At 38.0% G+C, this 16,377-nt stretch overlaps 1 protein-coding gene and 1 long non-coding RNA gene across 3 annotated transcripts in view; both read right to left on the bottom strand.

Moving 5' to 3' along the window:
- The window catches only part of PRDM5 (PR/SET domain 5), a 290,703-nt gene that overhangs the window by 140,429 nt on the left and 133,897 nt on the right, over positions 1-16,377 (bottom strand). The gene's annotated exons all lie outside the window — the stretch shown is intronic.
- LOC111750797 (uncharacterized) lies at positions 1,994-6,044 on the bottom strand. The gene is made up of 3 exons (XR_002785853.2): positions 5,846-6,044; positions 4,991-5,055; positions 1,994-3,670 (listed from the first exon to the last, which is right to left on the bottom strand). It is a non-coding gene; the product is annotated as an uncharacterized LOC111750797 (long non-coding RNA).

Here is a 16,377-nt window from a genome sequence, read left to right as displayed (position 1 = left end):
TCATCATTTTGAGAAGGATAAGGGAGGGCTGATCTATATTCAATATTCTTTTCATTTTTTACAAGTATGTATTGCTTATTTTTACTTTTAAAAACAATATTTATTTGAAAATACCATCAAAGAAACAAAAATAATGACCATATCCATCAAGCACTGTGGAAGGGAGGCTTGATTTAAAAGCTCAAAGTAATGAAGCAAATCTAACCATTAAAAAAAAAAAAAAACCATTAGCTGCAGTTAATTAAAAGGCGTTCCTGGGATATTTAGAGCATTCTTGGAAGTTTTTGAATTTTATATCTCTAGAAACATAAAGATCTGTCTATTTCTAATTAAAAATTCTGAATTAACTTCTGTGCAACAGTTGCTCTGATTGAAACAAAAATGCACAAACAAGAAGTTATACAAACACTCAGCAAAAAGAGGTCTTTTTTTAAACTTAACTTAGAGATGTCATTTCCTGGGATTTGAAAACTACTTGCTGCAAGGTTTACCCAAGGCAACAAAGGGCTCGCCTAATGAAGACTTCAGAATGCAATCATAAATCTTAGTATTTATCTGATCAATACCCAAGAAAGTTCATTAAACCATTTTTCCAAGGTATTAACCATTAATTTTGTGGTGGCCTTCATAACACAAAGAAAAGAATGATTTTTAATTTCAAAATCAGACAAAGTTAGTGAACTGTAATCATAAGGCATAACGTGTGTACTTACGGACTCTGCAATAAAAGAGGAACGTTTTAATACACCAGTTAAAATTTTAATTCAATAAAAGGAATGGCAACATCACAAGCTCCAACAACCAACCACATTTTCTCTGCATGCCAAAAATGTGATGCAAAAAGAAACATAATTGTTTACTCCAATCTATCGATTTAATGGTGATGTTTAGATATCTTTCTAGATATAATCCGGACAGAGTCTCCTTCTTTTTTCCTTGCCACTGCAATGATTTTAAGTATCCTCTTAAAACGTTTCCTTGCCAACATCACACTGACTGTTAGTCACCCCGCAATTCTCCATTATGTTATTTTCCTTCTTCGAAACCTCTGATTGTCAGAATCTGTCAGGTTCCTAGTCTCTGGAGCCCTCGGGGGCCATTTCTCCACCTGTCGGATCACCCCAGGTCCAATCCCCTATTCTTAGAAAGTCTTAAAAAGCACTAGCCCAACACTCTGGGACTCAGCATCAAGTCCCTGTTGTCATTAGCCTGGCTATGACCCTGTGCTCCACTTTTGATAAATGTTTTAATATTCTGATCCTGAGATTTAGTTCTCCTTATTACCTATATCATTTCAGGTCATTGAGTCTTTGGGTTATTCCCCTGGACACAGCCCCTCCATAACATAATCACTACCTGGTATTCACTTCTTAGGGATTAGAGGCCTTCCTCTGAATCCGCCTGGGGTTGGAATCCTGCTTATTGCTGACATAATTCCCTGCTGCCACTGGGTCCAGGTAATTTTGCTGAAAAAATTTAACTAAGAAAAAAAAGCTGGTCAAAATCATGGTCTGGTCAAAAGCAACTATTCCTCAGCCACTGGTTTTCATAGTATTGGTATTGAGTACACATAGAGTGAGTGATTTTACAATTGTTATCCATCTGTTGCATTACTGTCCATGGTTCAGAATTTTTCAGGTGTTTTTAGTCCTCTTTCATTTTATTTGTAAATAATTTGCAGCTAACAATTTCTATTGTAAACTGTTTATATATCAAAAATGTTTTACAGCCTAAATGTCTAACACTCTGAGAAAAACTAAATGTGTCAAAATTGATTTTAAAGTGAGACTTGTGACACGTCATTTAAAAAATTATTTATATATACATAAAGAAAAAAAATTTTTTTTTATATATAACAATACACCCACAAAAGAAAAATATGTGGAAGGATATATAAACAACAGTGTTAACAGTAAAGAAAAAGATGTTGAGGGATACATAAACAAGGATGTTGACGGTAATTGTTTTTAAGTGGAGGGAATTGTAAATGTTTTGTATAGTCTTCTGCTTGTCTATATTTTATTTTTCTAGAATTAGTATGTGTTATTTTTGTCATAAAAGAGAACAATAAATAATTTTAAAAACCCTGTTCCTCAGTATCAGGGACTGAACTATTTGGTGACTAAGAGCTTTGTGCTGCCCCGGGTTCAGAGTCTCATTCTGAGATTTACTAGCCATGTGACTAGGCAAACAGCTTAATCTCTCAAACCATCAGTTTCCTTATCTGCAAAATGAAGAAATAACAGTGTCTTTTTTATCTCAGAGAACGGTTGTGAGGATTAAAAGACATAATATTTTTTAAATCTAGCAAGGTTCCTGACACATGGTAAGCATTCATGAATGGTACTTATTATTACTTAACAATGCTTAAAAGCCAGTAATTCAAAATATTATTATTTTATTTATTTATTTATTTATTTATTCCCCAAAAACTTGTTTGAACCAAACTGTCACACAAACCAAGTTGCTTTGTCTATGTTGCTTTGGGCTTAATTTCATTGGGCCAAAATCCTCTTAACCAACATATAATCCAGCTCCCCCGACTGCCTACCAGAGCTCTGAAACGCCCTACCCTGGATTCCTTCTTGCCGTGCTCTGTTTACCGGCTAACGTGCTGATCTCCTATTCTGATCTGGACCTCCTGATAACAATCACTTTTCTGCACTATACCTAAAGTGACCAACCATCTGGTTTGCCAGGAACTAGGGCTTCCCGCTTTCAGTGCTAAAACTGGGAGAGTCTGAGGCAAATCAGGACAACTGATCACGCTAACTGTACCCATCATGCACCCCAGAACCATATTCTTAACTCCATTTAAGACTTCTTACGAGCAAGTAAGACTGGGTCCATCCTCCTAACTCCAGCCCCGTTGCAGGATCTCCAGCATTCAGAGCCAGCCATGTCCCCAAATATGACACCAATGGCTTCCCAGATGGGCTCTCATACTCTGAACCCACTTCCTCACGTTATCCCCAACTACCCTTCACGTAAGCCTGTCCGCTCTTCTTCAGCCCTACTGGTCTACTTGCTCTCAGGAAACACTGAGTTCATTCCCGCCTTAGTGTAACAGCAAAGATACCATCGGGCCTCCGTACGCTGCTCCATCTCCTCAGCATCCTCAGCACAGCTCAATTGCATCCTCCTCCATGAAACCTTCTCTGATCTACTGAATTCACGCAGGTTCTCTTCACCAGGAGCTCCCCATATAAACTGCCTTAACTCTAACTGGCCACCTAATTGTACGAAGATCATAATACCTCCGGTTAATTTACAGATCATATTACCAATTTATTTCTGTGCTTTTTGTCATTTAATTCATGTGATCAATGAATTTCTGATACATGCTGCTCGTCTCCTCACTAACGATTATTTCCTCAAGGCAGTGAACAAGGATTACTATGTATCCCCCACAGCACAAGCTATGCTCATAATAGGTGTTCGATATTTTACAAATAATGAATAGTAACAAAGAATACTGTGTCTACAGAGGAAAATCAGTAATAAAAAGTTTATTAATATTTTCCTTTATTTATTTATACCTGGGAGGTTATTACAATAATCTAGGTCACAGAAGGTGGTGACTTGGTCAGGACCGTAGTAGAGGAGGAGTGAAGCAATGAGATGGAGTCACGTCCTGAGGACACTCTGAAGTGAAGGCAGGTGATATTTCCTGTCAGATTGTATATGGAGTGTGAGAGAAGGAAAAGGGTCAAAGATGAGTCCAAGGTGATAAAGTTATCCCTCAAGTACTCACAGATGTTGCCCTACCTAATCATAATATTTCTTCTTAAGGATTCAAAATAAAACACCGACAATGAATTTTTTCTTTGAATCCATATATTCTTGGTATGCATACATATATTTCCATGTGGTCATTCATTCAGATGCCCAAGAATGTCTGCCATTTTTACAATGCTAATTACTGTTCTTCAACAAATCTGCAAAGTTCAAGTCATTCATAACCTCTAACAACAACAACAAATCTCATTTCTTTTAGGTCAAAAACTACTTGCAAAGCTCTTCCTTTGAACAGCCAATGCATTCTGATAAGAAACAGCAGAGAGCGGAATTCTGATCTGCTTCTTTGAACAAAGCTGAAAAAAATGGTATTGGTTTAGATTTCATTGACTTCATAATTTTGATAACATCATTTAATATGGAATTAAGATTCACAAGCAAACTTACATACACAATAGCTTCTCTGAATATCCTGATTTTCAGGGTTTTCAGAACAAACACATGTAATAAAGATAACCAAATCTGGAGAAAGCAATAATCAGGCTGGGATGATTTACCAGGAAGGTCAACGGTAGTGCCATATGGTATGGCAACTACAGAGTATTCTCTGAAAGTAGGAGTTTCAAAAAAATTCTTATGCACTGAAATAATAATTTCAGAATTCAGGTTTAGAAGGCTAGCCATATAAACAGTTACTGTTAGGTGCCATCTAGTCCGTTCTGACTCATAGCAATCCTATGGGCAACAGAATGAAACACTGCCATATAAATACAGTAGTATTCAAATAAAATTTTAACGGTCATGAATTTCAAATGGTTAACCTTATGTATTAAACTGTTAAATATTAAATATATAATACATATTATCATCAATATCTCACTCACATCAGTAACCTATTCTTAGCTCACCAGAGCATCTCAAAACACCAGTTGAGAGGTTCCCTCAGAAGAAATCAGCCCATGGCAATAGAACCCCAGACCCTATGCTAGAAGCATGAATCAAGGCCTGGGGAGGAAGACTGAAGAAAAGAGACAGCCTGTTGGGCCTCAGAGCTAAGCAGACAGGAATTAATCCAATTATGCCACTTTTTGGCTATGTCTCCTGTGACATTGGGTATCTTTCTTATCCCTGAGGGCCTCAATTTCCTCATCCGTAAAACAGAAAAAAATAATTCTCTTATGTTTATTTATGCCCTGGGCTTTACTGGTAATTTTGACAGACAGTTAAGTACACTTAGAAGAAATAACATTACCTCACATTTATATAGCACTTTGTAGGTTTTCATGAACTTAATTTCATCAGACCTTCATAGAAACCCTGTGAGATATGAATGAAAATGTTTAAGTATATTGGACAGATAAGAGGCTTTGGAATCTGACAGACCTCAGTTTGGATTCTATTATATAACTTATTGAGTTCTTGGCTGGTGCAAAAAGTTAAGTGCTCAATGACTAGCCGAAATATTAGAGGTTCGAATCCACCCAGAGGCACCTTGGAAGGCTGGCCTAGTGATCTGCTTCTGAAAGATCACAGCCTTGAAACCCCTACTGAGCAGTTCTACTCTGCACACATGGGGTCACAATGAGTTGGAATCAACCTGAAGGTGACTAACAACAACACACAACTTTCTAGCTATTCATACTTAGGTAAAATTATCTCAACTTTTCTTAGTCTGTTTCCTTATCTATAGCATGGGGTCAGTAGCACCTACCTCAAAGAGTTGTTCTGAGGATTAAATAGCATAGAATATGTAAAGCATGCCTACTACATAGCAAGCACATAGGGAATACCTAGTATCAGGGTCTATCTGTAATCTGAAGTCCTTCAGCCCACCAACATTTTACATATGAAAAAAATATTTTCCAAATGAGTCTCAAATAATCCAATGCATTTAAGGGCTAAAAGGAATTTTAGTCCCATAAATTTTTTTATTCTTTCAATCACTCACAAATATTCACAAAATACTTGGGGGGTGAGGGTGGGGAATCAGGCACCTTGCTTGGAAACTATTATTGACTATGTGGCATCAATATGATGCACAGAAGAAATTTACATTCCATTGACCACCCAGAGCTGATATTAATATAATCTTACAGTAGCTACTTACATGTACTATACAGTAGGAAGAACACTTAATTAGGTGTGAAAAGATTGTACTTCTGTCTTTGGCTTTGCCCCCCAAGGGCTCTGTCATTCTGGATAAGTCTCTTATCATCACTGGGGCCTCTTTCATCTGTAGGCTTATTTAATTTTCATCTGCAAAATAAAGGGGCTGGACCTTATTATCTCATCCTTTCCAGTACTAGATTCAACCACAGGTGGAATAATCTCAGTATTATGAGTTTAGTCAATGAATCTATAAGGCAAATTACATATACAGGCTGATCTAATCACTGCTTTCCCTGTTAGGCTTCACTCTACTAAAAGGAAGGTTGGTGTGAAATTAAGGGAAACATTTAACTAGAATGTCAATTGAAAGCTGGAATACACAAACTTGGAGAGGTGGGGGAGACCTTCACTGAAATTACAAAGAGTAATTAATTTAAGCCATCATTTGGTAAGATTTTTGTCAACGTGACTGCTTCTTTACTGTGGCAATGGTTAGGACCAAAAAAACTCAAGAGGCCTTCTGGTTTAATTCTTTCTGATTCTATCACTACACCAAAGCATTTGCTCCTGAGTATCTAGGAGGTATATCTACTTTTCCAATTCCCTATCTCCCTTCAACACCCAGCATTACTTACAAACTTTCTCTGACAATTTGCCCATTGTCTCTTCTCAAGTACCATGCTTCACTAAGATGGATTTCACGAGCGCATGCATTAGAGGTTCAGTTCTACTATTAGAAAAGAGCAAAAGTAACTGTCTCTGGTTTCACAAGGAAATACTAATCCCCACTGTGTGCGAATAAATATAACTCCAGAAGAGGCCATGGGTGATTTGGTATTTCAACTGCATTTGTCTATGACTTAACTTGGTTTTTGTTTACTTGTTGGCAGACTGCTGTCCACATGTGGACAATGTAACAGAAACCATGACTATGAAATTGGCAAAAGCACAAATTCATTGTATTGCAAAGGTAGTAAGTTGGGAAAATCCACGCTGTTCCCTAAAATGTCAATCGACGATCAACACAAAAGGAAATCATCTTCAAAACAATTCTTGGGCTTACAAATTTAAACAATCTATACCAGCAGCAAGGGTGGGGCGGGGGAGGTACGTTTGGACGGCTACTGAATAATCAATAACAATAGCAGACAAGTGAAGAAGATAGAGAAAGGAAAATATAATGAAATAGTAAGTACAGATTTAATATCCTCTCACTTGTCTTTATTAAAACCCTGAAAGAGTCTCAACTTGAATTTCAGGATCATTTCTATAAAGCTCAATGCACAAAGCTGACAAACATCAAAAAGAAAAATTAATTTCCACTGAAATTTTACCAAAAAATCCTTAACTGTAGATCATAGCATTCCCTAGCATTCCAATGTGTATTATTCCAGAACGTGGACTAGTATACCAAGCTGCCTTGTGACTCAGAGTGCTGCCTTTGGGAGGAGTATCCCATGACAGGGTTGACTAGGTGACCTGCAATGACCCATGAAATGTGAGCAGAAGCAAAGTGATTAACATGGAAGAGGAAGTTTTAAGAACCATCATGCGTTTGGGCTACAGCTCTTTTCCCCGACCATGAAAATGCACGTCCCTGATAAGAGCTGTTCATTCAGACGACACGTGGTACCGAGCTGTGGACAGTCACAGCCACTTGCAGCCCATATGCTGAACGACAAATAAACCTCTGTTGCTGTAAGCCACTAAAACTTCACGTTTGTTTGTTAGAATGGTCTTCCGAGCAGAAGTTGAATGATACAATAATTTAAACAAAGTCATACTGAAAAAGTTATTTTCTTTGTGACTAGGAAAATACTGTATAATCAAAGAAAATAATGTGAGGGAGAAAAATGATAGATGATTTAAAATAACAAACAGTGCAGGATGGGCTGATTTTGTGTTTAGAGTGTATTAATCAGGCCCTACAAGAAAAATGAAGTTTCAAGGAAACACAAATAAAATTGTCTCTTCTCCCGTCACAGTGCATAATGAGCCACAGGGCAAGGGAACACTTCGTGGGATTCTTAAGAACCAGACACTACATTAAACAAAAAAGTCAAATCTATAAACAAAGAATATCAACTGCAAATCACGAACACATATACTTATCCTTCCCTGAGGGGTCCAAGCATAGATAGTAATGTTCAGGGCATCCTATGAAACAAATATAATCAAGAAGAAAAGATACAACAGGAAAGAAGAAAAAATAGTTACAATGAAGAGTTGTGATCCCGGGAGGTAGGAGATCTTGACAGGAAAAAATATATATATTTCATCTTTTTTTTATTTAAAAATAAGTTAACATCAGTAGTATCTGAAAGAATAAAGTACCTAGGAATAAATTTAATCAGGAGGGTGAAAGACGTGTACATAGAGAATTATATAATATTGCTAAAAGACATCAAAGAAGACCTAACTAAATGGAAGAACAATCTGTGTTCACGGATTGAAGTCTTAATATATCTAATACGTCAAACACAAAACTCAAAACTGCTCCTATCAAGTCAATTCCAATTCATAGTGACCCTATAGGACAGAGTACAACTGCCCCATAGGGTTTTCAAGGCTGGAAATCTTTACGGAAGCAGGCCTGCCACATCCTTCTCCCACAGAGCAAGCAGCTGGTGGATTCAAAAGGCTGGCCTTTTGGCTAGCAGCTGAGCACTTTAACCCCTGCATCACCAGGGCTCCTCTAATATGTCAACAGTACTGAAAACAACCTATAAATTCTGTGCAATCCTCATTAAAATTTCACCAGCCTTCTTTGCAGAAATGGAAAAGCCAATCCTCAAATTTATATGGAAAGGCAAGGGACCACGAATAGTTATAGAAATGTTCAAGAACCAGAATAAAGTAAGAGAACTCACACTTTGTGATTTCAAAACACACTATAAAGCTACAGTAATCAAAATAGCCTGGTATTGGTATAATACTAGATATACAGACCAATGGAATAGAATTGAGAGTCCAGAAATAAATCCATACATCTATGGTCAACTGATTTTCAATAAGTGTGCTAATTTCATCCAAAGGGGAAAGAATAATATCATAACACATGATGCCAAGAAAATTGGATTTCCATATGCTGAAGAATGAATCAAAATCCAACCCTCACACCACACAAAAAAATCAATTCCAAATGGATCAAGGACCTAACTGTGAAAATTAAAACCAAAAAATTCTTAGAAGAAAATGTAGGGGCAAAACTAAAGGGACTTAGTTTTTAGCAAGAGGCTATCAAATATGACAACAAAAGTACCAGCCGTAAAAGACAGAACAGATAAATGGGACCTCACAGAAACTAAACACTTCTCTGCATCAAAGGGCTTTATCAAAAAAGTAAAAAGACTGCCTACGCATTAGAAGAAAATTGGGGGGGACCATATACCCAATAAGGGCCAATACCCAAGACATATAAAATACTTCTACAACTTAACAACAAAAAGACAGCAATCTAGATCAAAGACCTAAATATAAAATCTAAAACGATAAAGATCATGGAAGAAAAAATAGGGACAACGTTAGGAGCCCTACTACATGGCATAGACAGTATACAAAACATCATAAAGAATGTAGAAGAAAAACTAGATAACTGGGAACTTCTAAAAATCAAACACCTGTGCTCATCCATAGACTTCACCAAAAGAGTAAAAAGACTACCTACAGACTGGGAAAAAGTTTTTAGCCATGACATTTCTGATCAGCACCTGATCTCTAAAATCTACATGATACTGCAAAAACTCAACTGCAAAAAGACAAATAACCCAATTAAAAAATGGGCAAAAGATATGAATAGATACTTCACTAAAGAAGACATTCAGGTAGCTAACAGATACATGAAGAAATGTTCATGATCATTAGCCATTAGAGAAATGCAGATCAAAACTACAATGAGATTTCATCTCACTCCAACAAAAAAGGTTGGCATTAATCCAAAAAACACAAAAGAATAAATGGTGGAGAGGCTGTGGAGAGGCTGGAACACTTCTACACTACTGGTGGGAATGTCAAATGGTACAACCACTTTGGAAATTGATTTGGCGCTTCCTTAAAAAGCTAGAAATAGAACTACCATACGATCCGGCAATCCCACTCCTTGGAGTATATCCCAGAGAAATAAGAGCCTTTACACAAACGGATATATGTACACCCATGTTTATTGCAGCAGTTTACAATAGCAAAAAGATGGAAGCAACCAAGGTGCCCATCAATGGTAGAACAGATAAATAAATTATGGTATATTCACACAATGGAATACCACGCATCGATAAAGAACAGTGAGGAATCTGTGAAACATTTCATAACATGGAGGAACCCGGAAGGCATTATGCTGAGTGAAATTAGTCAGCTGCAAAAGGACAAATATTGTATAAGACCATTATTATAAGAACTTGAGAAACAGTTTAAATTGAGAAGAAAGCATCCTTTTGTGGTTACACGGTGGGGAGGGAGAGAGGGTTGGAGACGGGCATTCACTAATTAGATAGTAGATAAGAACTACTTTAGGTGAAGGGAAAGACAGCACACAATACAGGAGAGGTCAGCACAATTGGACTAAACCAAAAGCAAAGAAGTTTCCTGAATAAACGGAATGCTTTGAAGGCCAGTGTAGCAGGGGCAGCAGTCTGGGGACCATGGTTTCAGGGGACATCTAAGTCAATTGGCATAATAAAATCTATTAAGAAAACATTCTGCATCCCACTTTGAAGAGTGGCGTCTGGGGTCTTAAACGCTAGCAAGCAGCCATCTAAGATGCATCAATTGGTCTCAACCCACCTGGATCAAAGGAGAATGAAGAACACAAGGCGATTACAAGCCCAAGAGACAGAAAGGGCCACATGAACCAGAGACTACATCATCCTGAGACCAGAAGAACTAGATGGTGCCTGGCTACAACCAATGACTGCCCTGACAGGGAACACAACAGAGAAACCCTGAGGGAGCAGGAGAGCAGTGGGATGCAGACCCCAAATTCTCCTAAGAGCAGACTTAATGGTCTGATTGAGACTAGAAGGACTCCAGTGGTCATGGTCCCCAGACCTTCTGTTGCCCCAAGACAGGAACCATTCCCGAAGCCAACTCTTCAGACGTGGATTGGACTGGACAATGGGTTGGAGAGGGATGCTGGTGAGGAGTGAGCTTCTTGGATCAGGTGGACACTTGAGACTATGCTGGCATCTCCTGCCTGGAGGGGAGATGAGAGGGTGGAGAGGGTTAGAAGCTGGCAAAATGGACACGAAAAGAGAGAGTGGAGGGAGAAAGCAGGCTGTCTCATTAGGCGGAGAGTAACTAGGAGTGTGTAGCAAGGTGTATATGGGTTTTTGTGTGAGAGACTGACTTGATTTGTAAACTTTCACTTAAAAAAAAGCACAATAAAAATTATAAAAAAACAAAAAAAAAGACAAGCAATCCAATCAAAAAAATGGACAAAGAACTTAGACAATTCACCAAGAGGATACTCAGATGGCCAAGAAGCACATGAAAAAATGCTCAATGTTGTTATTACTTGCTGTCTATTGTGACTCATGTGACCTCCGTGTATGCAGAGTACAACTGCTCCACAGAGTTTTCAAGGCTGCGTCCAATTGGAAGCAGGTCACTAGGTCTGTCTTCTGAGGAGCCTCTGAATGGGTTTGAACCACCTGTGGCTGCTAACCAAAAGGTCAGCGGTTCGAATCCACCAAATATTCCTCGTAAACCCTATGGAGCAGCTCTACTTTGTTCAATAGGGTCACTATGAGTCGGAATCGACTTGACGGCAACGGGTTTGGTTTGGTTAATACCTTTAGGAAAACCTGGTAGTGTAGTGGTTAAGTGCTACAGCTGCTAACCAAAAGGTCAGCAGTTCAAATCCACCAGTCATTCCTTGGGAAATCTATGAGGCAGTTCTAGTTTGTCCTATAGGGTTACTATGAGTCAGAATAGACTTGGTGGCAATTTTTTTGTTTATTTAAGGAGGAGTGAAGTTTCAAGGCATGCCACGATATGGATGAACATAGAAAACATAATGCTGAGTGAAATGTCAGCTACAAAAGGACAAATACCATATGATCTCACTTATATGAAATAAGCAAATATATTTAAATAAATAAAACCCAGTGCCGTAGAGTCAATTCCGACTCCTAGCGACCCTAAAGGACAGAGTAGAACTGCCCCATAGAGTTTCCAAGGCACGCCTGGCGGATTCGAACTGCCGACCCGTTGGTTAGCACCAGTAGCACTTAACCACTATGCCACCAGGGTTTCCAAGCAAATATATAGAAACCAAAAAAAATCACTAGTGATTACCAGGGATGGCAGGGCAGGGGAAAGAGGGAGTTTTTGGTTAGGTGTGTCATGGATTGAATTGTGTCCCCCAAAAATAGGTGTATCTATTTGGCTATGCCATGATTCCCAGTATTGTGTGATTGTCCACTATTTGGAAACCCTGGTGGGGTAATGGTTAAGTGCTATCGCTGCTAACCAAAGGGCTGGCAGTTTGAATCCGCCAGGCGCTTCTTGGAAACTCTATGGGGCAGTTCTACTCTGTCCTATAGGGTTGCTATGAGTCAGAATTGACTTGACGGCACTGGGTTTGGTCCACTATTTTGTCATCTGATGTGATTTTCTTATATGTCGTATATCCTATCACTATGATGTTGGTAAGGTGGATTAGTAGCAGTTATGTTTATGAGATCTACAAGATTAGATTGTCTTAAACCAATCTCCTTTGAGATATAAAAGACCGAAGTGAGCAGAGAGACACGGGGACCTCATACCACCAAGAAAGAGCAAAGCGTGTCCTTTCGACCTGGGGTTCCGGCACCTGAGAAGCTCCTAGACCACGGGAAGATTGATGACTGGACCTTCCTCCAGAATTGACAGAGAAAGCCTCCCCCTGGAGCTTACACCCTGAATTTGGACTTGTAGCATACTGGACTGTGAGAGAATAAACTTATCTTTGTTAAAGCCAGCCACTTGTGGTATTTCTGTTACAGCAGCCCTAGATAACTAAGACAGGTATCTAGGATGCATTTGGTTTGTGATAACTCTGGTGGAATAACTTGGAACAGGATGGTGAGAACCGTTGCTCAAGTTAAAGAACACAGTCAGTACCACTGAATTATACATGCAGAAATTGTTGAATTGGTATATGTTTTCTTGCACATATTTTCACCACAATAAAAGTGAAGTTATCAATATTTACAGGCCAAGAATTTTTAGAATAAAATAATGCTATGGAGGATAGGGAAGTTATTTTGTAATACCCAGGGCACTGAACTGGTTTGAAACAGTTCAGTCATGGCCATCATAAACAAGGGCAGCATAGCATAGCAACCAAATCTGTTGCCCTTCAGATTTTGACCTGAGTAGAAACAAACATATGCAGCCTGCTCAAAGGTGGCAGATGACTATGCCATTCTGAGTATGTGTCACTCTCCTCAGTCCTGCCAAGAATCCAATCTCCCACATCAGGCTCTGAAACATTCAATATGGTTTATATATACATACACAATATATTTTTATCATATATATGTAACGCATTCTGCTTACAACTCAGTTGTGTTTGTTCCCATACCTATTTATACAAGTTGTACAAGTTATTGCAATCATGTAATTTAACTAAATATTAAATACATCAAAGATATATGAGTAAGAAACAATTTAGTTGTTTATAAGAAAATCAAGTGAATTCTCTGAAAAGATTCAAAGGTAAGTCTGTAAAAGAAATTGCCAAATTATATGAGACAAAGCAATTATAAAAGATAGGGGAAAATCATTAATCTGGAAGGATTTTGTGCTCCGTTATTTTGTAAGCCGTTCTATTCATACTATTTTTAAAATGGTAAAACTGGATACTACAAGGAATGGTTATGAAAAAATATTACATCAAACTCTAGTGAGGCCATCTACAGTTAGATCTAAAGTAGTTTTGGTCTTAGATCAAAAGATTGGTGACTAAAAAACCCTAAATACATATATACATAAGACTTAAGTTAAAATGAAATGGTTAAAGTATCAAATTCTATGATCCCCGACAGAATCAAATTTTTCTATTAACTGACCAACCACAGGTTCTTATCACATCAGAAAGGAATGTTTCAACCAAAGTATCATATAACCAACTCTGGGTAACTGTCTGCCTGTCCATACCAGAGCAGATCCACACTGATCTGTAAAGACCTGAATTCCCACTGGGCCAGAAAGTTACAGGTGAAGGTGTCATACCTTCAAATTATATGTAATAAAATATTTGTCATTCTACATTTCAAGAGAATTAGCTAAACACAAGTCTTTCCTTTCCCCTTCTTCCTCCCTTCCTCCTAAGATGGTTAGCTCCTTGAGGGCAGGCATTATGACATATTTACCTTTCTGTCTCCAGCAGTACCTGATACAACACCTTGCTCACTGAAGGCTATCAACAAATTCTCCGCTGACTGAACTAAACATGAGGGGGGAAAAACACATTATAATTTCCTTTTGAATTAATAAGACAGAGACAAAAATGTCGTTCTGGAAAATAGAATGCACTACAAAAAGAGTTGCAGGAAGAATTTCCTATTCCTAACAAATTCTTAAGGGTTCAAAAGATACCTAACAGATGAGAATATTTTAGCCAAGTCTAAACAAAAGGACATATTTAAACAAAAGGACATATTATATAGGCAGCTGTACTCCCTGGAAAGAGAGCCAGAGTGAGGCCTCCTTACAATACTCGACACAACAAAAGTAATATAAAAACCTACTAGATAAACTGAACATTCACTCAACACATGTACCACAGTGTACAACGTGCACAGTACTGCAGAATATTCACACTCATACGGGAGGTCCTGCCCTCCAGAATTTTTTCAGCGGAAATAGAAAACAAACCGGTTTAATAACAAAGGGGAAAGAGGGCCAAGATAGTTGTACAGAGTTCAGCAGCTATGTAATTTTTGGAGGTAGTTTCAAGATACCATTTGAAACTCACTCTGAACTTTGTAGGCTGGATAAGTTTGGGACAAGATAAGATCAGTAGGGAACGGGTAAAAAATAAGGAAAACAACATCAGCTACATCATGGCACTCCAAAAGGTATATGGAGAATAACAAGTCAGGTTAGAACACTACGTATTAGAGGAAAGTAGTCGAAAATTAAATGTAAAAAAGTAGCTAGAGGTGAAAATGTGGAGGGACTGAAAAGTCAGGCATAAATGAGATATGTCCTGTGGCTTGCAGGACTTGGAAAAGATTATAAGGCAATCACATCAGACTCAAACGACAGGAAAATACATTAAAAGTAAAAACATGTAAGTTTTGTTCATTTGATCAAATCTGAAATTTAAGATGTTTGTTATATGCTACAATATCGTCCATATTTAAAAAGTGACATATATTCGAAATAACTTCTGGTCAAATACAACATATTAAACTAGACAGAACGTAACTTAAATAAATCTAAATACAATTACAGAGCAACAACACTTCAGTATGAATAATTGTTTTTAATTCTGTTATTTTTTTTTTTTAACTAAGGTGGAAATCTAATAAAGATAAGCAATTCGTTTGAAAAAAAATGTATTTTTGAGCACTTAATATGTGCCAAGAATTATGCTGGGACTAAATACAGCATAGTGAACAAAAATACATACAGTACAGGAGTGGAGAAAGCCACTATCAGCCACCACAAGAGATGGAAAATAATAACTTGATGTATGGTAGGACAGAAAGGAGCATGGGGCTATTTAAATACAGAATAGAGAGAACTAATCCAGTATAAGTCCAGCAACAATTTCCTAGTAAAGAGATGACTTTGGCTGGCTTCAAAGAACATGAATAGTAGGAACCTGGCAAAGGGAATGTGTGTGTGCGCGCTTGTATGTGTTTGGGAGGAGCAGAGCAAACAGAAATTGCTCACACATTTTATAGCTTGGAAAGACTAAACTAAAAAACCCATTGTCACCAAGTCAATTCCAACTCATAATGACCCAATACGACAGAGTAGAACTGCCCCATAGAGTTTCCAAGGAGCACCTGGTGGATTCAAACTGCCAACCTTTTGGTTAACAGCCATAGCACTTAACCACTATGGCACCACAGTTTCCTTGGAAAAGAGTAGAAGCTCAAAAAAAGAATGAAACGGTGTGGCCAGAAGGATAGGTGGTTTCAGTAAAGCCAAAGGAAAAGTGTTTTTCAGATGGAGGTAGTTGTTGAGAAGTCAAGTAAAAGGAGGTCGAAAAGGCATCCAGCAGTTTAGTGACATGGAGAGCACTGGCAACATGAGAGAGAACCACTAGAAGGCCAGAGGGACACAGAAGCCAGGTTAGTGTGGGTTGATGAATATGAGATGAATATGAGAGGTAAGAAAAAAGTAGAGACATAGCATAAAGATAATTCAAGGAAGGAGAGAGAAAGGCTCCCTAGCTGAACAGGATATGCAATCAGGGGTGAAAGATTTTGAAATGAAAGAGACGCTGGTATATTTAAAATCAATGAGAAGAATCATCTTGCAAGTGAGAGGGTAAATATCAAATAGAAAGAAGGAATAATCTACGATATAAGCATT

Source organism: Loxodonta africana, chromosome 5 (assembly GCF_030014295.1).
Source record: "Loxodonta africana isolate mLoxAfr1 chromosome 5, mLoxAfr1.hap2, whole genome shotgun sequence".
NCBI lineage: Eukaryota > Metazoa > Chordata > Mammalia > Proboscidea > Elephantidae > Loxodonta > Loxodonta africana.
The sequence above is the reverse complement of the archived record's forward strand: the minus strand, read 5'-3'. Positions and strand labels throughout refer to the sequence as shown.